A 25,832-nucleotide genomic window follows, 5' to 3' on the forward strand; every position below is an offset into this window, starting at 1 on the left:
CCAATCCCAAAAGATGTTATTGAATGTATATCACCCGGCCAAGATGAGGTAATGACAGCAATAAACCGGCTGAAGAATAATAAGGCAGCAGTAGCTGATGGCCTACCAGCCGAGCTGTTTAAAACAGGAGGCGACACGCTGATAAGGTGTATGCATCAGCTAGTTAACTCCACCTGGCAGGAAGAACGCTTACCCGACGATTGGAACCTGAGCATCCTGTGTCCCGTCCATAAGAAAGGAGATAAGACTTTATGCTCCAACTATAGGGGCATAAGTCTACTCCCTATTGCCTACAAGATCGTGTCAGGGATATTGTGCGAACGACTAAAGCCTATGGTCAGCGAGATAATTGGACGATACCAATGCGGCTTTAGACCTGGTAAGTCCACCATTGACCAGATATTTACCCTGCGGCAAATCCTGGAGAAGACCCAAGAGATGCAGATCGACACCTACCACCTTTTTGTCAACTATAAAGCAGCCTTCGACAGCCCGCTGCGTTCAAAGGTATTCCAAGCCATGTCTGAATTTGGTATCCCCGCAAAGCTCACCCGGCTTTGTGAAATGACTTTAACTGACACGAGGTCCTCAGTTAAAATAGGAAAGAACCTTTCCGAAGAGTTTTGTACGAAAAGAGGTTTCAGGTAAGGAGACAGCCTTTCGTTTGATCTTTCCAACATCCTGCTGGAAAAGGTTATACGAGAGGCAAACGTCAGAAGAAGTGGCACAATCTACACCAATAGTCACATATTACTTGCTTATGCTGATGATATAGACATCATGGGCCGATCAGCAAAATAAGTAACTGATACCTTTATGAAGGTCGAAGGAGAATCTGCTAAAGTGGGTCTGGTGGTAAAAGGTGAGAAGACCAAGTTGATGGTGTGGACGCGCAATGCGTCCATTGAGCTCGGAACGACTGTGGAAGTTGGTTCCTATAATATTGAGGTAGTAAAAGACTTTGTCTTTTAGAGTGCGAAGCAACAAATAAAGAGAAATGGAGATCTTTTCTTAGTTCTGCCTATGGAACAAATGTTCTGTAATGGGCCAGCTAAGTACATAAGTAAGTAAATTTTGTCCAAACTTAGTTTAAGTTCGATAATTGACCATATCGCTCTACCCCTTCAGTTAATTACCCCCACACAAGTTCAAAATTGTTCGCTAAGATATTTCGCACGATAGTTCCAGAAGAGACTAACCGAATTGTTCCAAACTAGGGATGTGGAAATATTACTTCCATACATAGATCAAGTTCGAATATGGACTATATCGTCCCACTACTTTGGAAAAAGTGAAGTTTAACAGCTCTTCTCGAACGTTTTAGACTTGTTTGAAACACGTTTGCCTTGTGGCCCCTTTTACGACGGTACAATTTTTTTGGAGCAAGTCCAAAGTTCCTCAGACGACGCCAACTAAAGTGACTAGTGCCTAAGATAACCTTCGAAGGGAGAACCCGGTTTGGTCTTAATTTTGTACATCGTATTATTTCTTAGAGGCTTGGATTACGTCCGACTATCGACTCCTTCGGGTGCCTCCCACACAAATTTTGGAAAGAGTGCCGTTAAATTACTTGTCTAGGATTGTTTAAATTTTTTCTTGCATTTTTTTGTCTTTGTGGCCCTTGTTACGGGCGTCACAGTCGATTATTGCTGGGAAATTGGCCCAAACTTAAAAAAAACATAGATATGTTATAAGTATTGAGTTTACTAATTTTCTTTGTGTCCGAGGCTGAGGGTATATCACCTGACTGATACTTTCTATCTTGTTTTAATAATATGTAGCGAAAAAGCCCGGATTGATCATTATAAAATACGGAAAATAATACCTTACATTTCCAGTAATGACGGCGTATATATGTATGTATGTTCTATATCTCTGGTATGTTATCATGTATATCAACTTATGTAAGTATGAACGGACGGCTGAAATACATCGCAATAATATAAAAGAAATTCCTAGGAAAATAGTGCCCAGGTGTAGTGGAGTAGGGTACCACATGGTCGGCCCTGTCCGAATATAACCTTTGCTTACTTGTTTTCATTAAGTTATTCGTTAATATAGTTGTCAAACTTCTTCCACAGTACAAACACTAAAAAGTGGTAACATTATCATTGTGTCACAACTGTACCGCATTGTATCGTCAACACATCCCAGAGTTACTTATTTTAATTAAAAAATCAACCATATTCAGATGTACTCTTCACATTTCCTCCGAGACAATGAGTAGTATGTCCTTCCCAATGTCCACTTCAAATCTGGGCAAAACAAATAAGATTTTTTTTCCAAGAAATTCGCATATCATCGCTTGTGTAGAATTTAATGAGATATTCCCATAAACTCCTCCATGAAATTGGATTACTTTTTACTGCATGTCATCACAAATCCCAGAATAACTATTTTAATCATAAAAATTTTTCAAAATGAATTTAATTACATATGTTTGTATGTATAAAATACTTTTCGTTATAATCAACCTTGAGAATTGTCATTAAAAATTGTGAATAAATTGTATTGAAAATACAAAAAATGAATTTAATTTGAAAATTGGCAGGCTTTAGTTTTCAGTTTGTATTTGTGAACATATATGTTATTTACGAAAAGTTCATGAAATATAATTCGGACCTTGCAATTCTCTGCTACTAATGTATCTTTCTACATTGGTCTAAAGCGAATAAAAACAAATAAAAGTACAACTAAACACAACGTTTAAACAACGAATGAAAATATATGTTCAAACTTTGAAGAAGGTCATGCAACTCTTTTCTCTTGTCATTTAAATCGTTTTCCGTAAGCAAGAGAATGTTTACAACAAAACAGATAAGGAAAGATGAGGTTCATTGCATTGTGCAACAACCAATTTGGGGTATGGAAAATTCCCAATGGGGACCCCAGCAAAATTTTAAGGAAGGGGTCCATGCGATGACGTGATTTCATGGGATCTCTTGCATTGGTTCAAACGAAGTCGTGAAAGAATCGATATTTTCATTAGCATTTGAACCAATGCAAAGGTAGTCGTGAAAGATCCGATCTTTTCATCAGCATTTGAACCCATTTCATCGATCCAATAGAGATAAATTTTGTGTTTTTATTCATACACATTTTTCTAAATCTATAGGATTAATTACACCGTCCGACAATTTTCAAAAAATTTTGTTACATTTGAACCGGACTATATACGTTTGAAAGTATAGGCAAAATGGAGTATAATGGTTTTTTTAATATTTCGTTTTCTCATCGTTTTGACCTTTTAGAGGTCAAATTAATATCAAAGGTCAACATTTTTCAAAAAAATATTTTAAATACTTTTAATCGTCGTACGATGCTTGTATTGGTGTCATACTAAAGAGGAGAGTATAGGCTTTATATAATAATTATAAATTCTTGCATTCCAGGATAAAAAGGACATCAGAAATATCCTTGAAAAATTAAGTAAAAATTGAGCATTTTGGTAGGCGCATATCTCCTAAACCGCACAGGGTCGTATGTTACCCTGTGCTGGTTTGTTTACAGTGGCTAGATTGAGGCACCTCCAAAACATGGTTTTTGAACGCTTTTACAGCTTCTTCTGGCGACGAAAATCGTTGACCGCCCCATTTTTTCAGGGCTGTATGGCGCATGACACATCAATTCCACGTTTTGTCCGGTTAAACAGACGTTGGTTTGCATTGATGTGTGAGAGCTCGCATTGTCATGATGCAGAATGATTCGTCTTCTCATGTTCGTTTTTCGAATTTCTCAGGAGACTTCAAGCACAAATATTGTTTTTATACCCTACACCACTATGTGGGGAGGGTAATATAAGTTGGCTTTGGCCAAAAAGTTTGTAACGCATCGAAATAATGGTCGTAGACCCATACTTATATATACCAAAATGAATGTCTCGACGAGCTGAGTCGATCTGGCTATGTGTGTCCGTCCGTCCGTCCGTCTGTCCGTCTGTCCATCTAAACCTTGTAAACACGCTACAGGTTGCAATTCTGATCGGATCGTCACGAAATTTTGGATATTGATGGGGGTTCCGGAGGGGAAGAAGCCTATTGATTTTGGTGATGGTCGAATAATATTTAGGGGTCGGAAAGGGCAAAAAACTTAGGTGGATAAAAAGACAACGTTTTTTTCCAAAGCGAATATATCAGCTTCTATATGGGGTATACCAAAAGCAAAACCTGACAATGAAAGTAGAAAATATAACCTTTCTAATGATATAAAGTTGGTGCTCGTAGGTGATCAAACAACGAATATATCACAATACTAGCAAATAAAATCCCAATTTTAATTTTTGCGATTTTAATTATATTGACGAATATCACAGCTGAAAAGTAAGTTGTCGTAGGTGGTCAAATAGCAGAGATATGGCAATAGTCGATAATGCATCCCATTTTCCGATTTTTTTGTAATCACGCTACAGGTCGCAATTTTGATCGCATCGTCACGAAATTTTGGGGGTTAATAGGGGTCCCAAAGAGAAAGAAGCCTATTGATTTTGATGATGGTCGGATAATGTTCAGCGGTAGGAATGAGCAAAAACTTATTTGGAGAAAGGTCAACGTTTTATGTCAAAGCCAATATCTCTGTTTCTTAGAGAGGTATATCAAAAGCAAACCCGGGCGAGGAAAGTAGAAAATATCACCTTTACAATGATGTAAAGAAGGTTGCCGTAGCTGCTCAAACAACAGACATATCGCAATAGTCGATAATGCATCCCATTGTCCGATTTTTTTGTAATCACGCTACATGTCGCAATTTTGATCGCATCGTCACGAAATTTTGGGGGTTAATGGGGGTCCCAAAGAGAAAGAAGCCTATTGATTTTGATGATGGTCGGATAATGTTCAGGGGTCGGAATGGGCAAACACTTATTTGGAGAAAGGTCAACGTTTTATTTCAAAGCCAATATCTCTGTTTCCTAAAGAGGTATATCAAAACAAAGGAAAGTAGAAAATATCACCTTTACAATGATGTAAAGAAGGTTGTCGTAGCTGCTCAAACAACAGAGATATCGCAATAGTCGGTAATGCATCCCATTTTCCGATTTTTTTTTGTAATCACGCTACAGGTCGCAATTTTTATCGGATCGTCACGAAGTTTTTGGAATGCGGGTCCCACAGAGGAAGAAGCCCATTAATTTTGGTGATGGTAGGATAATATTCAGGAGTCGGAATAAACGAAAAGCTTATGTGGAGAAAAGTCAACGTTTGGAAGAAGAAAAGATGTCCTTTATATTGACGCAAAGTATGTTGACGTAAGTAGGCAAACAACCGAGATATCGCAAAATATATTATAAAATATAATATATCCAATTTTTCCATTTTTTGTAATCACGCTACAGGTTGGAATTTTGATCGGATAGTCACGAATTTTTGGGGTTGATGGGACCCCACAGATGAAGATGCCTATTGATTTTGGTGATAGTCCGATAATATTTAGGGATCGGAATGGGAAAAACTCATGTGGAGACAAATTCAAAATTTTATTCTTTGTGAATATATCGATTTCTAGTAGGGTTATTTCAACGGCAAAGCCTGCCAATGCAAGAAGAAATTATTACCTGTACATTGGTGTAAAGTAGGTTGGCGAAGGTGGTCAAACAAGGGATATACCACAATAGTCGGTAATGCATCCAATTCTTCCATTCTACAGGTCGAAATTTTGATCGGATGGTCACAAAATTTTAGTTGCTTATGGGTGTCCCAGAGAGAAAGAGGCATATTTTGTTGATTAAAAACAAAATATGTTTGGTGGTAGTCGGATTATGTTCCCTAAAATAAATGTTTACCAGTGAAAAGCTTATGCACAGGGGTAGTGGTGTAGGGTATCACATGGTCGGCCCCGTCCCGACTATAGCCTTTGCTCACTTGTTTAAAACTAAGAATTAACCTCCTACATTTTTCAAACCGTATAGTCGCCACACGGTCAGTTTTGCCGAAGAAACGGGCGACAATTTGCTTCCATGAACAACGTTCGTAGGATTTGGATCGCTTTGGAAGACCCAAATGTCGATTCCAGTTTTGTTTCGGGCTCCTAAGAATAGATCGTCATCTGTGACGATCTTATAAATATCGTTTAAATCACCTCTTTCATTATCCGTTCACGCACTGTTTATTTTTTTGGCACAATGTCCGATTTTGGGCGACCCTCACCACTTTCATTGGTTAGGGAGTGTCGGTCACGATTTAATTCATTAAACCAGTTTTTCATAGTGCTATAGGATGGTCCTTTATTGAAATACAAAGATTTAATTTGATCCATGCACTCTTGCCGTGATTATCCACGTCGAAATTTGTGACAAATTATCGGACGAAAATGTTCAAACTTAAATTCCATTTTTTTGCAAAGTGATTTTTTCAAGTCACTGTAAACAACACAACACATGGTTGTATGTCAAACTGTCCTGAGTACGCTTAGGTTAAAAACAGTCAAACTTTCCAAAAAAAATGTCAAATGACGCCTGGCGACACTGCGTGTTGCCTAGGTCAGAAAGTTTTCTAGTTCCTCTCGTATAGGTCAACGTTTTTCGCAGAATATGGTTTCTATTTACTAAAAACTCAAAGTGACAATATTTGGCAAAATTATTTGGAAAATAATTATTTGGGCAAATGAGCCCCACACAAACATCCCAGTAGGGACAAGGGAGCCTTCTCTTATATGAATGAGTGCACCCCGATTCATACTAGCTCAATGAAAATGTAACTACTGTTTATCGCCGACTCCGAACGACTTGTCCTAAGACACCGCATGTAGCGAAGTTTTTTATGGCTGAAATACTCAGAAAATTTCACCAAATCACCGTTTGATTTTTGAAGAATATACTTCGGAGACTTTGACTTGCTGAAAGCAAAAAATCATTACGTATCTTCGTTACTAATATTATTCCATACTTTATTTCATTATTTATTATTATTTCAACCGGCGAGGTAACATCAAATTTTCAACGGTGGCAAAATTCTCCTCAATAATGTTGGCGACATTTTCTGAGTATTTCAGCCATATACAACTTCTCTAAAAGTGAAGTCCTAGGACATGCCGTTAGGACTCAGCGATAAACTGTAGTTCCCAAGCTTAATGTGAAAAGGTGGCAGAATCGACAAAATTATTTCTTACAATAAGCTTATTTGTTCTATAAAGAAATTTTGATTTGCTGAGAGCTAATTCCTAGGTGCCGTGGTGTAGGGTATCACATGATCGGCCCCGTCCATACTTCAGGGAAAATGGCCCAAAAGCTGTAAAAAATCTCGAATCGGATGCTACGTTCGAATCTTAGAAAAAGTTCGAAGATGGTGCTTATCGAAATTTGATGTAGACTTAAGATCTCATAATATTTTGTCCAAACTCAGTTTAAATTCGAAGATATGCTGAACATCTGCGAATTTAAACTAAGTTTGTTTAACTGCAGTTTAAGAACTATTCTAGGATTCTTTGGAAATGTTTATTCCTTGTAATTCTGTTTATAGTGATCATAGGTTTTTCGTTGACAAGTCCAAAAGTTCTAATTTATACGGTAACTAACTGAAATGACTGAAGGGTGCGATATCTACCGAAAGGAATGACTCGCAAATTAAAATCCACTTCAAAAATGGACAACGCGGTCCATTTCTTCAGGTACATCCTCGGCAACAAATTTAAGCTTAAATCCAATATTTATACCCTCAGCATTTATGCTAACGAGGGTATATACGCTTTCATACGGGCAAAATTTGCCTCATCGAAATAATGGTTTTAGACCCCAAGTATGTTTGGACGAAATGTGTTTCAGACAATTTGGAGTCGATTTAGCAATGTCCCCAGCAAACCAAATGTCTGATGTCCGACACGTCTGAACAATTTCGGAAGCAAAGTCGTTCAGATTTCGTTCCGAGTTCTAAACGATCTTTCGGAGAGGAAATAGTTCAGATTTTGTACCGATTTCGCTCCAATTTCGGAACGAATGTCGGAAAGAAATTTCCTTTCCGAATTTCCCAAGGATTTTCTTCAGATTTCGTTACGAAATCGGACCGAAATCGATCCGATGTCGCTCCATTATGTCAACCACTTCATACAACTTTCGTTAAGATATCGTTACGATTTCGGATCAGATATCGGACGTATCGTCCGAATTTTGTTCCGATTTCGTTACGATGTCGGTACGATTGGTTTGCTGGGTCCGTCCGTCTGTCTGTCTGGCGGGTGCGCACGATAACTCTCGAATGGATGAACCGATTTCGTCCAAAATTTGGTTTTTGCAATATTTTGTCCAAACTTAGTTTAAGTTCGAAGATGGGATATCGGTCCACTCCTTCCAGTGCGAACGATAACTCTTGAAGGGAGTAACCGATATGGTCCAAAGTTTGCACATCGTGAAATTTCTACCAAACTTAAATGAGGTTCCAATACGGACTCAATCGGCCCACGCCTTCGGGTACCTTCCACACAAAATTTCGGAAAAGTTCAGTTTAGGACCTGCTGTTGAATCGTTTTTATTTTTGTTGTAGCATCTTGTATTCACGGTCCCCCATACGGCGGTACAAGTTTAATCAGGGACAAAACCCTACTTCCTGAGAAAATAGCCTGAAAGGTTAAAAAAAAACTTCTATGACACTGTGTGTAGTGGTTAGAGCGCAAGATAACTCTCGAACGGATCTGCGGATCTGGTCCAAACTTAGTTTAAGTTCGAAGATAAGCCATATCGGTTCACTCCTTCAGGCACCTCCCCCACAAAAGTTCAAAAATGTTCGGAAAAATTGTGCGCACGATAACTCTTGAAGTGACGGACCGATTTGGTCCAACCTTTACGCATAATAATATATCTACCAGATATAGATTTGGTTTAAATACGGACTATATTTGCCCATTCTTTCGGGTACCTCCCACACAAAATTTCGGATAAGTTCACTTTAAGATCTGCTCTTGATTAACTTTGATTTCTGTTGAAGCAACTTGCAATCGCTGTCTCAATTACAATTGTAAAAATTTTTTCAGTAGCAAGTCCATACTTCTTGGGAAAGCAGCCCGAAAGTTGTAAAAAAAACCCTATGGCACCATATGTAGTAGTTGGAGATCACAACAACTCTCGAGCTGATAGACCGATTTGGTCCAAAATTTGGCCTTCGTCATAGTTTAACTTCTAAAATGGTCCATATCGGTCCTCTCCTTAGGATACCACCCCCACAAAAGTTCAACATTTGGGTCCAAGTGCAGTTTAGGGTCTGTTCGGAGATCCTTTGGAATTCTATACCGATGATGTACAGCCATATTATGTTTTCCGTGGACAAGTCCATGCTTCCTGGTATACTGGTCCAACAGGTGTACGATAACCCACTGACATGACTAGTGGGCGCGATATCTATCGAAAAGATATGACTCTCAAAATAACATCCACTTCCGTAATGCACTATGTCAGTCAAAACTTTTGAACTTTATCCTAATCCACAATTTTGTCGGCAAGTTCAAATGTCCAAAAAGTGCAACAAAGACCCTAAATACATTCGATCTGTCCGTAGATGAAAGTTCCAATTCACATAGGCTGAGTGTATATCTATGTCGGCAAAGCCGACTGATACTTATTTACTTGTTTTGTCGGAAAGTCCATACTTTAAAAATTGGCCACAAAATTCTAAAAAAACCCTGAATAAAATTCACATAGGTTGAGGGTATATCTCTGCCAGCAAAGCCGACTGATTTTTTTACTGGTTTAATTTCTTGCTTTAACGAATTTTATTGTTCTTTCAATTAGAATTAACTGTATATTAGAGCAAGAGAAAATCAATCAACAAATCTGTTTCCAATCTTGAGATTTGTTTCTAATTTCGTATTCGCCTAAATAGATTCATTTCAAATGAACTTTGTAAACTTAATTATACTTATTGTTTACAATACTTCTTTAATGTTGTTTTTCCGATTCTTTCTCTTTTTCTTTAGGAAGTCGTTGTTGTCGTATTCTTCGCATAACACGTACTTACTGACGGATCAAACTTGTACTTATACTTGCAAATATAGTGGAAAAGGAAAGTGTAAATCTATTAGATATGTTGTTATATCATTGTCAAAACATTGTCCGTGACGAGTATTGAATTTCGAGGAATACGAATTTTTGAATATCTACCATACTTGTGTTAGGAACTTATTTTATGGATTCTTGTTGATAGAAGATAATAGAATAATTGGTTTTGTTTATTTTCTTTGGAAAACATTTTGTTTTAATAGACAGAAAGTTATATCCATTTGTTTTTAGATGATTTCTATTAAACATTTTTCTTAAGAAAGCCAAAGACACACACGCCCTCTTTTAATGGATATGGCTTTATAGAAATAAAAAAAATATATGTATATAACAAGGAAAAACAATTAGACTTGATAGCAAGCACGGTAGATTAAAAATTGATGTGTAGATTTCAGTGAAATGCTTTATTGGTTATTTGAAGTGTGAAAAAACCGCAGTGACATAATACGGTAATAAGATGTTATTCAAAACATATTGTGATTGTATTTATAAAATTTTTGCTTACTGTGCTTTGATGAGGGATTGACATTTCCGCCAATACATATAAAATCGTCTTTCAAACAAGACAGAAATGTCATTAAATAGAAAATATTTAGGTAATACATCAAAGCATTTAATCACTTCATTGAAGAGGGTAAAAATAACGTTTCCCATTAGGTTGAACTACCTCTTTGTCTATAACGCAAAATGAAAAATTTTCAGAAAGAAAAGCTGAATATTCCTACGAAACCTCTAATTAATAGGTACAATGTTTATCATATTACCTTTTTTATTTATGAATAACATTATTTTCCTGGATATCCCTCATCAAATTGATTGACATCTAAAAAATACCTATGTATTTATTTCTATAACCTATAAAGATGATGCAGAGTATTTAAAGGTGTTTAGTCGATGTTTAAAAGGCGTTAAGTTCGGCCGGGCCGAACTTGTTATACCCTCCACCACAAGCTGTATTGAAGTAAAATGGAACAAATAGTTTCCTTTCGTTTATGAAGAAGACCAAATACCAAATTTCAGCAATTTCAAAATACCGAAATTCGAGAGGTACCTTTTGGGGCCATATCAGAATTAGATTTTTACCGACAAATTTCTGGCGAACAGTGTTCAGACTCAAAGAAGACAAAAAACTTCCGATATTTCGGTAAGATAATGTGGATTAAAAATACCGAAAATCAAAAAGTACGCTTTTATGGGAGATGTGTAGAGATGGACAGTGGGTAAATACCCAATGGGTAAATACCCGGTAAATTGGGTAAATACCGGGTAAATACCCATTTGTGGGTATTTATTTGGGTATTTACTATATTGAATCGCTAATACAACATCTTAGACCCTATTTCTGGGTTTAGGCTATGAAATCGATTCAAAATGGATAGTTTTACAATACTTTAAACAAGTGGGTAAATACCCGAGTATTTACCCAAGTGTTGAGTAAAAACTCATTAACTGCCGAACCACTTGACATAGGCTGACAAAATTTGGCTGAAATCTTACGTATGTCAAGAGAATATTTAGCATTGAAAATGGGGTCTCTGGATCCATGTTTTGATATAGCCCCCATATAGCCGTACCTCCCGATTTAAGGCATTTTGCATCTATTAGCCACATTTTACAACCAAATTGGCTGTAATTTGGCACAGTGAGTCCTCAATGAGCATAAAATATCCTTGCTAATATTTGTCAACGTAGGTCCACGCTTTCTTATAGCCCCCATATATGGGTACCCCGATTTCAAGTATTTACCCAAATATTGGGTAAAAACTCTTTATCTGCCAAACCATTGGCGTAGGCTCATAAAATTTGGCTAGAAACTTTCTTATATCAATAGTATTAAAGGTATTGAAAATGGAGTCCCTGGGTCCACTTTTTGATATAGCCGTACCTCCCGATTTCAGAAACCCATATTGGGGCCCCAAGAACACGTGGACCTACGTCGACAATTTTTTGCAAGGATATTTTATACATATTGGGAACCCACTGTACCAAATTGCAGTCAGTATGATTGTAAAATGTGGCTAATAGTTAAAAATACCTTAAATCGGGAGGTACGGCTATATGGGGGCTATATCAAAACATGGACCCAGGGACTCCATTTTCAATACCCTTATTACTATTGATATAAGAAAGCTTTGAGCCAAATTTTGTCAGCCAACGTCAAGTGGTTCGGCAGTTAATGAGTTTTTACCCAAAATTCAGGTAAATACTCGAAATCGGGGTACCCTTATATGGGGGCTATTAGAAAACGTGGACCTATATTGACAAATGCAAGGATATTTTCTACTCCTTGAGGATTCACTGTGCCAATTTACAGCCAATTTGGTTGTAAAATGTGGCTAATAGATGAAAAATACCTTAAATCGGGAGGTACGGCTATATGGGGGCTATATCAAAACATGGACCCAGAGACCCCATTTTCAATGCTAAATATTCTCTTGACATACGTAAGATTTGAGCCAAATTTTGTCAGCCTACGTCAAGTGGTTCGGCAGTTAATGAGTTTTTACCCAAAATTCAGGTAAATACTCGAAATCGGGGTACCCTTATATGGGGGCTATTAGAAAACGTGGACCTATATTGACAAATGCAAGGATATTTTCTACTCCTTGAGGATTCACTGTGCCAATTTACAGCCAATTTGGTTGTAAAATGTGGCTAATAGATGAAAAATACCTTAAATCGGGAGGTACGGCTATATGGGGGCTATATTAAAACGTGGACCTAGAGACCCCATGTTCAGTACCAGAAGTTCTTTTGACATAAGAAAGATTTATGCCAAGTTTTGTCAGCCTACGTCAAGTGGTTCGGCAGTTAAAGAGTTTTTACCCAAAATTTGGGTAAATACTCGAAATCGGGGTACCCTTATATGGGGGCTATTAGAAAACGTGGACCTATGTTGACAAGTTTTTGCAAGGGTATTTTCTACATATTGAGAACTCACTATGCCAAATTTCAGCCACTATGATTGTACAATGAGGCAAATAGACACAAAATACCTTAAATCGGGAGGTACGGTTATATGGGGACTATATTAAAACAAACCCAAATAAATACCCGGTAAAAACCATCTCTAGAGATGTGGGAAGACATGTACCTATACTGATAATTCTCTTCTAGAATATTTTATAACTACATGGAAGACTAAATAACAATTTTCAGTCATTTCGGTGGGTTATTGACGTCACAACCCTCAGAATTACGAAAATCGGAAAGGGTCTCCGATGAATATTTCGATGTGTTACAAACGGCATGACAAATTTAATTATATCCTCCATATTATGGTGGAGGGTATAAAAACAACTTGGTGATATCGTAGAACTTTTCAAATTTTATAATAAACTCTGAAATCTGAATCAATTTCTGTCAAAATTGACATAGATTTTTACCCCTCTACATGTACTTGTTTTTAAAAGTTTTCTGTGGAGTAATCTTAAGTAAATTTCTTAACATCCTCTGAAGAAGATACAAAATAAACTTTGTTTGCGTTTTTATGACATTGTATTCTTGAATCTTCGACAAAAGCGATAAACTAGTGCTCCCTTGAATATACCCTGTTTTAAATTTAATTAGTGAATCTCTTTATATACTCTCTCTATATACTGACACTGTCACAAGTAGTTCTGATCAAATGTACCACCCTCAATGTATTATCCTTTTATTATCGTCAGTAATATATCATTAGTTTCGGGTAATGAGGCCCATACCAAAACGTAAACGTAAGAAGTTCTTTGCTCAGTGGAAATTTGACTATAAATGACTAAAACAGCTTGAGAATACATGAAACCGGGTGGTTCTCAATCACAGTTTCTTATGGAGGCGATTTTTGACAACTTTAAGCCCTAAAAGTCAAATTTCATCCAATTTGGTCAGCAAATTTAGCCAAAAACTTAAAAAAATAAATGAAATCTGGCGGTATCATGCTATGGGGGCTTATTAAAACGAGGGATCTTTATATGTCAAATTATAGCTAATTCAGTCCACAAAATATGTGACGATCGGTTTATTACTTTTGGAGCTAGAGTTGGTGCCGCAAAACGCTTTTATAAAAACAGGGCCATTTGCCACAAAACTGCTTAACGATATTACCGTTTTCAGTTCCACTCTTGCAACGGTGAAGTCCACTCTCTGGGGACATACGAAAGCTTTTAATTGTGTTTTTAACAATTAAACATGATCTAGGCTTACTATTATCCTTCATGTGTATGTAACCTCTTTTATCCAAGCCTTTTACTTTCGTTTTCGTAAACGTAGGGCTCCAGTATGATGTCTATGTCTAGAACCAGAAGGATCTACAGGTTATCTGATGCGATCCTCGATAGCTTCAGATTGATCTGCACGACCCTAAGCATCATTATTATTGGGTGAAGATGTGGATGGCCCCTCTAGCTGCATATTTTCAAGCAGCTTACCGGCATCGTCGATGTCAACCTCATCGTCTTCTCCATTCGGGCCATGTGGGCGTAGTATTTTGATATTGGCTTCACTTATGTCAGTAATTGAGAGAACTAAGCTCATGCTATTATTGTTAGGTGGCTCAGTGGCGATTACGGACCACTTGTCAATCGGAATATCTTTGTTCATTTTCGCCAGACATTTCAGCAGCTTTGGTCCGTCGCACTTTATCTTTTGGCACGAATTCTCATCGTGATTTCTTGGGCCGGGATCAGCCTCAGGCCGATGTCGTCCCAAGCATCGCTAAGCTTAGCTATGCTTTTTTCTAGAAATTCCTTTGAGTACTCATCCATACAGTTGACCACCCTGTAACAACGATGTACCTAGCTAGAGTCGTAATGGGGTACAGGAGAATCCTCGTTTGCTAGAACGTTTTCCATAACAAGTTCCGACAATTTGGTTTCTACAGTACCTCATTCCGCAGTGGTGATAGGGGACAGCTTGCCCTCCTTTTCGTTAGGGAACCAACATGTTGTCCTTAACCACTTCATTGAAGGGTAATTTTGTTGTAGATGAGGTTGTGGTGATGTGTTTTAACTTCTTTCGCTTTGCGGGCTTTGTGTCGTCCGTCCGGGAACGCTCTTGCTTGGAAGAAGATGGGCGATCGTTGATTTGTGAGATTAAATGTTTTGTGTATTTGAGCTTGTCCACCTCAACCCGTTCGTGCACTGTACCGTTAGTTACATTCTTGGCGACCTTGCCGAGAATAAATTTTGCCTTTTGGTACAGGGCCTTCCGAACGTCGGACGGTCTTTTCTCTTTTTGGTTGAAGTCAATGGATTGTCCATCTTTCGTGACGAACATAGTAAGTCAGAGCTGTTTGCAAAGCTGACTACACTTAGTTGGCTGGCTACCAGCTTCTGGCTGGAAGCTAAGAGTTAATCTTCGGAAGAGTTGCCAGACTGCAACCGAGGAATTTGTTTTGGTTTTTTATAGTATTTTTTCTCTATGTATTGTTCCCACGAGTGTGTCGTAATGGGATGGACCATCGTACGCTGTGACGGCGTGTGCAGACTAGGCTATTAATAAGCACAACTCGACCCGTTCCCTGACGTCGAGGGGCTTAAAATTTGCACATCGTAAAATGCCTGCCAAACGTTCAGCAAGTTCCAAGATAGTATATATCGGATAACACTTTCGGCTTCCTCCCTCACAAAGAAATTGTCGTTTAAGGGTTGGTGGATGATCAATTTCGTAATTGTTGTCCAAGGTAATTGCAATTGTTTCCCAAGGCCCTGCTTAAATTAATATTAAGTTTTTAGTGTGTAAGTCCATGCTTCCTGACATAATAAACCGAAAGCTCCTAAATCACCTGCGCTGACGAAAAAAGTGTTTGATACTGCTCCAATCATTGCACATCGTAATATTTCTTTTAAATTTTAATCAAGTTCGGAGATAATAACTTATACTGGTATATCCCTTACAAATATTCAAAATGTTCTGTATGTGCAATTTAACTACTTTATACGACATAATTTTTTTTGTTAGCAAGTCCATACTTTCCGACTAATATGTCAGCCCATTTCTTCAGGTACCTCCCCCGTAAAATTTCAACACTTATGCACCATTTTTAATAGCGGTTAGTCATTGTGATCGTGATCGAAACCTTATATTTTTCGAGGGTTTGGTAATACTTCCTAAAACATGGGCACCGAAATTACCCAATTATTAGGTTTACTCCTACATGCGCTTCTCGTACTAAAGTTTTTAGTAGCCTTTGCAGTCCTTGTTACAACGTTATAGTTTGTAATGTTCCAAAAACCCCTCTTAAGTTGTATTGGGGGTATCAATGGAATACTGACACTGTTTGTGTGCCACTGGAAACTTCCCAAACTTCTTTTTCACATACGAACATAGGGGATCTGTTCATAATACATATATGTCCTTCTTCTTCTTTATTGCTTATTCGATTTTCGAATGTTAGCGATCATATTACAATTGTCAAAACAATTACATGTTTATGTTTTTATAAATTATTAACAAAATAGGAAAATATATCTCTATTTCTCGCTATGCTTATTAAATTTTCGGTGTTCTGGATTTCTGTCCATTGTTGGATATTTTGAATCCATGACATCTCTTTTCTTCCTCTGGTACGTCTTCCTTATATGTTTGCTTGTAGTATTTCCTGGAGAATGATGTATTTACGGTTTCGCATAATGTGCCCTAGATATGCCGTTTTCCGTTTCTTTATGTTGTTTAATAATTCTCTTGTTGTATTCATTCTTCGCAATACTTCAGTATTTGATACATGCAGGACCCATGGTATTTTTAGTGCTCGACGGTACACCCACATCTCAAATGCTTCCAGTCGTTTGATATCTGCCGCTTTTAACGTCCACACTTCGACTGAATATAACAAGACTGGCCATATATACGCTTTTATTAAACGAGATTTTGTTGCAACATTTATATCATGGCTTATTAGAACTTTTTTATATTTATGAAATGCATCTCTTGCCATTTCTATGCGACATTTGATTTCTTTTGAGTAGTCCCATTGATCATTTAGCAAAACTCCCAGATATTTGAAACTTTGTACCCTCTCAATATGGAAATTTTGTATTTTTAAAATCAACTCGTTGTGAGCGTTGTTCTTACTTATTATCATAAATTTTGTTTTGAGTGTGTTTATTTTTAGACCATACAACTCACTACTTGATGTTAGTCTATCAACAAGATTTTGTAGGCCTGATATGCTGTCGGATATTAATGTAGTGTCATCAGCATATCTGATATTATTTATGTAATTGTTGTTTATCAATATACCTTCTTGGATGCCATCTACTGCTTCGTGAAACATTTTTTGGGAGTAAATATTGAAGAGTAGTGGGGATAAAATGCATCCTTGTCGAACTCCTTTAGATATTGCTACATCTTCAGTTAAATCTCCATTAATGTTGACTTGGGCAGTCTGGTGCCAGTACAAGCTTTTAATACACCTTATCTCTTTCTCATCGATTCCAATTGCTGTGAGAATTTCAATGAGCTTATCATGCTGCACAGTGTCGAATGCTTTTTCGTAATCTATAAAGCATAAAAATACGTCTTTGTGGACAATTCTACATTTTTGAACGAGTATTTGTATGCAGAATAAAGCCTCACGGGTTCCCTTTCCTTCCTTAAAACCAAATTGAGTTTCTCCCATTTCCTTTTCACATTTCTCATATATTCTCTTCTGGATAATTTTAAGAGCGTGACTCATTAAACTAATGAGACGATAGTCATTGCATTTTTTGGCATGGGGTTTTTTTGGTATTGTTATGAAGGTGGATTTTAGCCAATCCTGTGGGTATATACCAGTATCGTAGATGTAGTTAAACATTTTTGTCAGTAGCTCAATGTTGCTGTTATTTAGCATTTTTAATAATTCAACTGGAATTTCATCAGGCCCTGTAGCTTTTCCATCTCGAAGGGATTTTATTGCTGATTCTACTTAATTATTTGTGATGCTGTTTCCTGTCATATAATCTGGTGCATTGTTAACGTAGCTTGATCTGTTATCATCCTTAAATAGTGTTTGGATATATTCTTTCCAGATATGTTTCTTTTCTGCAATTTCAAAGACCGGTTCATTGTTGTTATTGAAAAGGATAGATGGATTTGTATTCCTATATTGTCCAGATGCTGCTTTCAATTTCTTATGCAGGTTGAAATCGTCATGTAGGCTCATAAGTCTTTCAATTTCCTGACATTGAGTATTTAGGTGATTATTTTTTGCGTTACGTATCTCCCTTTGAATTTCTCTATTTAGTTCCCAGTACTTTTCGTAATCTTTATTTTTAGATGCTCTTCTTTCGTCCATTAGCTGCAGGATTTCTTGAGTCATCCAATTTTTGGTCTTTGGTTTTATAAAATTGCCTAGGGTGTTTCTGGCTATTGAGTTTATAGTATTCTTTACATTATTCCATATATTTTCTATATCTTCGCTGTCGACATTATTCAGCTCTGTATTTATTCTTGTACATACATCCGATTTTAGTGTTTGGTTTTGAAGTTTTCCTAAGTCAAGTTTTTTACTTTGTGCCTTTTTAGTATGAGTTTTTAGTTTTATGCGTATCTTTGCCATTAAAAGGTTATGATCAGATGGTACATCAGCACTCGGATATGTTGTGGCCTTCCTTATTGATGAGCAGTGTCGCCTGTTGATAAGAATGAAGTATATTTGGTTTCTAATGATGTTGCCAATTCTGTCTTGTGGAGATTTCCAAGTGTAGAGCTTTCTTGGCGGTAGAGTGAAAAGTGTATTTGCTATCTTCATCTTGAATTCTTGACAGAATTGAATGAGTCGTTCGCCTCTTTCATTTTTTTCGCCCAATCCATATCGTCCTGTAACACCAGTTACTTCACCTCTCCCTACTTTTGCATTAAAATCACCTTGGATGATATTTATATCATGGGGTTTTGTAAGTTTAACAAGACTTTCTATTTCCTCATAAAACATTTCTACTTCTTCATTGCTTCTGTCTGATGTGGGAGCATATACTTGAATTATATTGATGTTGAGCGGCCTTGCTTTTATTTTGATCATCATGGTCCTATCTGACTTTGAAAAAAATCCTACCTCGCTTTTGGAAATGTTCCCTCTAATGATAATCCCAACACCATTCCTATGATTCTTGTTCGAATTTCCAGAGAAGAAGATTTTGGCACCATGGGATACGAATTCCGAAACATTCGGCCACCAGGTTTCGCAAACACCTAGGATATCTATATTCAGTCTTTCCATTTCGGATATTGTGTTGCTTAATTTGTCTGACTCATAAAGGCTTCTAACATTCCAAGTACCAATGTTAAGCGTCCGGGGATTCTTAGCACCCTCGAGTTACCGGAGATTGAGGGCCATATGTTTGTTTCTGCATTCATTGTAATATGGTTTTCAAGGGATAATACATCAGTGATTTCCCCTTATCTTCTGATGGGTTGTAAGTTTTCCGTCCTCGTTTCAGCCGCTCTTCTTAGAGTACAGACGCTGTTTGCAGCCGCCCACTGTGGAAACAGACACCGCTACCTGTTGGTCCGCGAGAGGTATTTGATTTCCCTCTTACCACCCATATCTGGGAAGCATTCCCCTATCCGCCACCTGGGGACGCGTCCTCTAGGGGTTACAGGCTCCACCACACCACATAAGCTCTGGTCGGTTTTCATCACATCATTTGAATGAATCCAATGAGTCCCCTTATGACATTCGTTTTCGTTTTTAATTAAAAAAAAAAAAAAAAACAAAACAAATATTCTCATTGAATAATGTTATATACAATATCATATCTCTGCAAATAAGAGTGCAAGTTTCAATGAAATTAATATCCAAAAATTGAAAAAAAAAACAATTTACCAAAAAGTAGTTAATGAACATTATTTCTTTCTCCGGAAATTATAAACCTCTACTTCGGAGAATTTTATAAGATTCAACGAAACTTAATGGAAAATTCATTCTATAGCATTGTGGTTGTTCAAGCATGTTCGTACCAGGGTTTCGGAGTCGGAGTCGGAGTCTACGAGTCGGAGTCGAGCAATTTTGCTGGAGTCGGAGTCGGAGTCTGAGTCGGAAAAAATAACTCGACTCCGACTCCGGGCAAAATTTTTTCCACGTTATAGAAACATAAGAATAAATTTGGAACAAGAACTTTTTTAAACCATTATTTATTTTAAAAGAAAATTTTAAGAAAACATATGTATATGCAAACGGTATTTTATACTAATTTAAAGGACAATTCACAGGATATTTACTATCTTCTGAAGTATAGTCTATTCTTCCCTATTATGTTGATCCAAATGATTCTTTACATTTTTTCAAACAAAAGTAAAGTTCTATGACAATAAAATTAAGATTGGACCTTTAACTTCTTTCGTCAGAAGTCTTACTGGTCTTCTCACAAAGGTCTATTGGTATTCTCATCCTGTTTTTTTATGAGAAATCATCCTTGTCCTCTATTAAAGACATTGTGGTCTCTATGTATGTATTTCGAAAAATTTCGCATCATCTATTAACTATATATGAAATTCAGATTAAATTCGTTGTTTGTCAACGACAGGTTCATCCCGCCAGAAGTCTGACAAACGGCGAATCTTTCTTCTAGGATTCTTTATTTACTCAATGAAGGCATTAGATGTAGACATACAAATGACCGGATCTGTCCGTCAGGAACAGACATAGTTCATGTGTATCCTAGTTTTCTACACAATCAATAGCATATACGAAATTCAATGAAATACATAACCATAGAGTTTTCATGAGAAAGGATCGGGTAAAAGTGATAAAGGACAATGGAAACATGACAATATGGATTTCTTGTCTTAGTGGACCGAGCCTACATAAAATTTTGCTAGCAACATTTTTGTAGAATATTTTCATGCTAATTTTTTCGTGTGCTAATTGTTCAGTTCCAGATGCCTACGTGATGGGTTGTTTACACAATATATCTCAAATATTCCAATAAAATTATCCACTCCACACCAAAGTTCAAAATGTGAGCGCTGAATTTTAGTATAAATAGCATAGCATAGAAAACTGTGTTTTTTCTCGAAATCGGCCACCAAAATATATGACAATTGGCTTATCAGTTTTCGAGGTAGAGATGGTTGGCACCGCAAAATGCTTTAATAAAAACAGGGGTTCAAGACGGTCTCAAAACTTCGTAATATTTTTCGCTTTCAGATGAAGAAAAAATCACGCAAAAAGTTACGTGGTTTTCTCGGAAAAAATCATGAAAAATGGCTTTTATTGAGCTTTACAACTGGTGGTCTCCTAAGCGCACTAAAATGTTGGGTTACATCCAGTTTGAATTCCTTATAATTTTTATTGAATGTAGTCCTTATGATTTTTATTTATATATATTTTATTTTTATATTTTTTATTTTCACATAATTTGAAAGCTTAAAGATTTTCTCACGCGGAAGAGTTCCGTCCAGAATATACTCGTGCAAAAAAGGAAAACCAACAAAAACTTTCGAGTCGTCGGCTTGCCTTTTTCAGATGCATTATTGATCGTTAAGCTTGATTTCCAACGAGAAATTAAGTAAAATTAATACTAAAAATGATCGTCGCCTAAAAAGGCAAAATGTTCAACAAAAAAAAAAAAACTTTCTAAATTTGCTATTTTCAATGTAAGATTCCGCAGAAACAATATTGATATGTTTGAATGTATTCGAAAGGATCCCTTTCTTATGAATATGTAAGGAAAACCTAACACATTAGCCTATATAGGCCAAAATATAGGAAAAAGTTTTATTAATTTTTAGTGGTATAGGAATTTACTCTCGGAGTCGACCCGGAGTCGGAGTCGGAGCCGGAGTCGTGAAAAAAACTCGTCTGGAGTCGGAGTCGAGCCAAAAATACCTCGACTCCGAAACCCTGGTTCGTACACCATGTAATGAAATATTTCCTGTGTATTGAAGTTGTCATAGTGATGATTTGTATGCTAATGAGTTGCTTGTACATTGTGCAGGATATCGAATAGGTTGAAGCTTCATTTCATGTTTAAGAATGTAGGAATAATTGTTATTGACAAAGCAGGGTGTTAATCCACATTTAAACTGTATATAGCAATCGAGCAAATGAAAATCCTTATACATAACTATTTATCTGACATGGATATCTTCACAAAAATACAAGGCAGCTATTCAATAGTTTCAATGACTTATATAACTAATAGCTATTTCGTATACTCTTAGGAGGTACATAATAGATAAAATTTGACGTATGAAAAAATGTCTTGGGATATTCATATGATACGTACACAGTAGGCATTTATTTGTTTTAGATGGAATTATTATTTGTTGAAATGTCATGGTTCGGAATAGTGACTGTGACTATCAGATTTTCGATCACCACAATTACTTTTTGTTTATATTTCTCAACATCATAAAAACTGTTATTAGTAAAATAGGCATATTTCTTTTCAAGTTCCTTTGATTCCTTTAAACATTTTAAAGCACTGCCTCCTTACTTATATACACTCTTATTTCTATAGTTTCCTGGCAAATATTTTCTATAAATGTCCTTGCACTTTCGGTCTTATTGTTAATGAAAATTTGTATTTTTCTTTAAAACATTATTTTCAACGGCAGCAACATCACTATCAGCTATGGGGGTTGATATCAACTGTCACCTCCTCCATGTAATCAATTTCATTAGTAGCAGCTATATAAAAAGCAACGACAACAAAAGTAACTACCAAACACCATCATTAACGACAGTTTGTTTTTATTGTAAACTAGCAGACCCCGGTCCGCGTTGCTGGCCCGTCGTAATGAGTTTTAATTCAAAAGTAGGTATTTTCTACCTCACTTCTTCGGTCCATTGTCAAACCGAGAAGGATTTTAAATTTATCAACAGGTTTTGTCTGTAACCTTTCTTTTCTCTTACGGACTTTGTCGGATTTTTCGCCAATTTGTGCCTTTTAGGATTTATTATCGTCCATGTCACTGTCTTTATCCTAAAGCGATCTAATAATAAAAGTTAAAAAAATTATTAAATCGAATTCTCCCCCTTATTTAGACCTATATGTTTTAGCTTTTCATGGCTGATGGACCGTTGAACCTCACCATTTAAGTACATTTGTAAATATATAGTTTTTCTTGATCGGGGGACAACCACCGTTGTCTCGAAAACTAATTTGCAACCTGATGCACTCATAAGTTTAACAAATACACCGATTATAAAATAATAGGCCCCGAAATTCGTCTACAAATATATAGCATTTTGGACCACAGGACATTCCTGAATATTTTCTGAAAATTAGGTTCAGTAGTTTTGGAAAAATAATGTTTTGAAAAGAGTGGGCGTGGTCATCAGTTTTCAAGATATAACATATTAAAAAAGTGGGCCTGGTCCGGTCCTAGGGTGCACACAACTTCATTGCCTACCAAAATGTATGCTGAAACCGATATAGTCATAAGTTTGGCTTATACATATAGCGTTTAACAGAAAGGCATGGGGAAGGTACCCCACATAACAACGGCAAACATTGAGCTTTTGCTGCAAATTTTATGGAAATCCCTTCAGTAGTATTGGAGTTCTGACATACTAACAACAGGCTTGGTCGGGCCTATAGGCCCCAAAGATGTACCTAGATTGTAGATTAATCCGTAAATTTTTATTCCGATACATACATAATTTTTGCAAATATAACGTTTTCTTTAAAAAATATCGCATAGGGGAGGAACCCCGCCCCCTCTGGAATTCAATAAAATATGTAACCTGTTTTCGGGGGCGTGGTAAACTTTTCTTTCCAAAAAACCTAAGTTGGGTTATGATAGCATTTGATTTTTATTCATAAAGGTAAGGCGTTTTTTTAAATATGCCCTTTTCAAAATTCAAGAAAATATGCCTGTACATTCCCTGACATTTTCACGAATATCGGTTCAGTAGTTTTGTAGATGTAACATATTTTAATAAGTGGGTATGGTCAAGTCTGTGGTTCCTAAAAAAGTAGGTAAGGTCGGAGACACAACCACAATTGTCTCGCAAATTAACTTCCAAATAGATACATTCGTAATTATTGTAAATATAAAATTTTTAAAAAAGTAGGGTATAGGGGAAGTTCCACGCCCTTTTCGTAATTCAACTGAATTTGTAGCCTATTTTAAGCGGGGACCATCTCTGTACATTCCCTGGCAATTTCAGGAAAATCGTTTCAGTAGTTTTTGTAGAAATGATAAAAATAGAAAATTGAAAAAAATTGGGTGTAAAAGTGGGCATGGTCAAATTTTCTTTGCATAAAAACCCAGGTCGAAAATCGGTCCAGCCGTTCTCAACTGATGCCATTACCGACGAACGATATTTGATTTTTATTTATAAAGATTTAAAAGTTTAGACAAATCGCGATTTTCTTGAAAATCCCCTGTAGATATAACCTAATTAGAAAGTGAGCGTGGTCGGATCTTAAGTCACAAAATAAGTACGTAAGGTTGGAGACACAATCGCCATTGACTCGCAAATAAATTCCCAAACCGATACATTCGTATTTGTTGCAAATATTGCATTTTTACAAAAATAGGGCATAGGGGAGGTACCCGCCCGATCCGAAAGTCAAAAAATATGTAGCCTATTTTTATCGGGGACCAACCCTGTACATTCGCTGAAAGTTTCAGGAAAATCGATTTAGTAGTATCGTAAATATAACATATTTAAAAAAGTGGGCGTTGTCCAGTGTTAATGCCCCAAATAAGCACGTAAGGTCGGAGACACAATCGCCATTAATTAATTAATTTTCAAGGCGATACATTTATAATTGTTGCAAATATTGCATTTTTACAAAAAAAGGGCATAGGGGAGGTACCCCGTCCGATCCGAAATTCAACCAAATATGTAGCCTATTTCAACCGGGGGCCATAACTTTACGTTCCCTGCAAATTTCAGGAAAATCTATTGAGTAGTTCCGTAGATATAACACATTTATAAAAGTGGGCGGAAAAGTGGGCGTGGCCAATTTTTCTTTGCATAAAAACCTAAACTGGACTATGACTAACATTTCCACAAAGAATTATCCAAATCGCTCTAGCCGTTTTCAACTGATTCAATTACCAACAAACGACAATTGAGTTTTATATATAAAGATTTTCAGTGACTAGACAAACTGAAAATAAAATAAAAATAAAACAAAAAATAAAATAAAAATAATGACATCTTCAAATCACTTAATTCATTCTTGTAGTCATTGGGCATAATGAGCGAGAGCATCGATGACAAGAACAGATTGGAAAAGAAAACAAGCTAATATCCCGGTTAAAGGTAAAAAATTCCGATTCAAATAAAAATTGAGAAAGGTAATTTTTTGGCCAAAGGACGAACGCTATTTATTGTGGAAAAAAGTCGATTAAGATTTGAATAAAACTCCTATATATATTTTTGCCCGTTTTTAGGTATTTGGTGCACGAAACAGGCAATATCTGTCCAATTACACTATGCAACACCGAAAATGCAAACAACTTCTAGTATGCATTTTTTGAAAGTATATATTTAGTAGGGTTTTGTCCTGTCAAATCCAGTTCGAATTTTATGGCCTCATCTAAACCGGGCTAAATCTACACTTTTTTTGCATTTATCAGGCCTTTATCTCAGGAACGAATAGGAATTTTGCTTTGCTGTCTTTAGCAATATTGTAGCCCTAAACTAGTAAATCTTATCTTTTGAAAAAACCACATAAGAAAAACTCCATCTAGGGTATCAAAATCTATAAAATATAGAAAATTTTACATAATTGCTGAAATTCTGGTCAGTATCGGCTAAACTATTGGGAGTTGAACCAAGTGAGCTTTTGCAAAAATCTTCCAAATAAAGTTCTCAACAATTCCTTAGAGTATTTTGAAACTCTAAAATGCTTACTTCATGTTGTCTCAGCGGTATTTTGCATCATACCTTTTACAACACGTATTTAAAAAAAACTCACACCAACAGTTC

The sequence above is a fragment of the Musca autumnalis genome, unplaced genomic scaffold (genome assembly GCF_047663935.1).
Source record: "Musca autumnalis isolate F117 unplaced genomic scaffold, ASM4766393v1 scaffold_2, whole genome shotgun sequence".
NCBI lineage: Eukaryota > Metazoa > Arthropoda > Insecta > Diptera > Muscidae > Musca > Musca autumnalis.